The sequence below is a fragment of the Orycteropus afer genome, unplaced genomic scaffold (genome assembly GCF_000298275.1).
Source record: "Orycteropus afer afer isolate SDZICR_OR568_19922 unplaced genomic scaffold, OryAfe1.0 scaffold00460, whole genome shotgun sequence".
Lineage (NCBI taxonomy): Eukaryota > Metazoa > Chordata > Mammalia > Tubulidentata > Orycteropodidae > Orycteropus > Orycteropus afer.
The window spans coordinates 472,356-474,763 of NW_006922047.1; positions in this window are offsets into that span (position 1 = coordinate 472,356).

Genomic DNA, 2,408 nt, shown 5'->3' on the forward strand with positions numbered 1-2,408 from the left:
ATATCTATATCTATATCTATATCTATATATACATATCTGTATGATAGACAAGGAGCCCTGGTGGTGTAGTGGGTAAGGTATTTGGCTGTTAACCAGAAGGTTTGTAGTTCAAATCCACCAGCACTCTGTGGGAGGGAAGATGAGGCAATCTACTTCCTTAAAGACTGACAGACTTGTAAACCCAATGAGGGACACTATGAGTCGGAATCAACTTGATGGCAATGGGTTGGGTTTGGTTTTGGTTATATGATAGATAAATAATGGAAGGAAAACACAATAGCTCGTGAATAGACAAATGATCACAAGGATTTTGTTTTTGAACCAGAGGCCCTTTAAATTATTTTTTAATGTAAAAATGTTTAAAGACTTGGATGAGATTTGGTTAGTGGAAGCAGAGGGAACGAGAGATGCAGGGAGGTGCTGGACCACCGCCAGAGGGGAGAGGAGCCGCCAGGGAAGGGAGAGGCTGGGGGAGTCCCTGGAAGCGGGGTTTGGCAGTGGCCAACAGGAAGCTCTGCAGGCCTGAGCTGGGAACGCTCTCCACAGCTTGGTGGTGTTTCCGGCACTTTCTTGCTGTTGTCTGCCTCTTCCCCATTCTGCAAGGGCTTCTGGGAGCTGCGGGCTGGGGGCCGCTGCTACCCCCCTCTTCCATGAAGCCGAGGCTCAGGGCCACAATGGTTTCACAGAATCCTGTCCTTTTCAGGAACCGGGGCAGGAGAGTAAGAGGTTAGACTGGGTGTCCAGGTTCCCCTTCCCTCTCCCTGTGCCTCAGTGTCCCTGCCCTGACCCCTCTGTCACTGGTTTCCAGGGTCCTGAACAGTGGGGCCATGACAGTCACAGTGGTCCTCAGAAAGAAGCAATCTATCCCAATCTTTGGTAAAAATAAACCCAAGCCCCACAGCTCTGTCCTTCAAATGGGGTCTCCTTTGGTCAGCTGGATCCAGCTGGAAGTGGCCCCTTTTGGCCCCTTCCTCATGACCCACTTGTCCTGCTGGCTGTTGTGAAGAAAGCCAGGGAAAGAAGACTTCACATTAGGGGCTTTGAAGAGAAGAAAGAGGGGGCTGGTGGGTCCCTGGGTTCTGGCGGCAGTGAAACCTGAACAGCTGTATGGGGCCCCCACCTACCCTCCACATCTTCCCCGTCACCTCTCCTCTGAGGCACACAAGTGCTGTCTCCTTTCTTCTTCCCATAGCCCTGAGAGGAGTGCGGCCTTGCTCTCATTTCACAGGTCGGACAGTCATGTGCTAGGTTCTGCTCTAGGTGCCTAGGGTATGGTATGAATGAGCCAGGCCAAACCTCACTCTGTGGGGCTGGCACTCCAGGGGCGGGGCATGAGCATGATGAACAAGGATGTCATGAAGGATGTTGGGAATGGAAAAATGACGCCAGATAACCAAGGAAAAGGGGGCATGGTGCCTAAGGCATTTGACTGCTAACCAGAAGGTTGGTGGTTCAAACCCACCAGCAACTCCACAGAAAGAAGATGGGGGAATCTACTTCCATAAAGATTTACCACCTTGGAAACCCAACGTGGGTCATTGTGAGTCGAAATTGACTCAATGGCAGTGATTTGGTTTTTGAGTTTTAAGTACAGTTGTTGGGGAAGGCCTTGCTAAGGAGTTGACAGTTGAACAAGGACCTGAAGGAGGTGGGGGGAGGGATGTGGGTATCTGGGAGACCAGCATGTGCAAAGGCCCTGAGGCTGGAGAGCACTTGATGTGGAAGAGTGGGGAAGCCTGTGTGGCTGGAATCAAATGAGTGAGGTGAGAGAAACAGATCAGGCTGCAGGGGTAACAGGGAGAGCTTGGGCGCCAGGCAGTACATAGCCACGGGTGATATTTAAGATATTTAACAGCCAGTAAGCTACCAGCCACTGTCCGCAGGCAGCTGTCCTTGGCCACAGGAGGACATGGGGGCACAGAGAGGTCAAGGAATGGCTGAAGGGCATACAGCACAGAAGCTGCCGAGGGAACACGGAGCAGCTCTCTAGCCCCCAAGCCAGATCTGGCCTCTGTTAAGTATCTGTGTGTGCCTAGGACCTCACTGCTGCTCCTACTCAGGCCTTGCGTGACTTCTATCCCTCTACATCTCCAATGGCCTCTGATGAGTGCCTGAGGGATAGGGATCCTCCATACTGCCTGCCCTACCCCACCCTGCACCAGACTCTGCCTGAGGCAGGGCTTGAAAGGACTGTTTAGATAGGAGCTCTGAGCCTGGAGTGTAATGCTTAGAACCATGCAGCAGGAAGGCCTGTGTGTCAGTTTACACATAGAAACTGAGGCTCGAGACAGAGGAAACACCCAGGGTCGCAAAGATGGGAGACTTCTGACTTTCTCCACTACAGTGGGCCGGGGGCCTGGACTCTAGGGGATTCCCTGGTCCCGACCCAGCATTTCCCACCTGGGCCA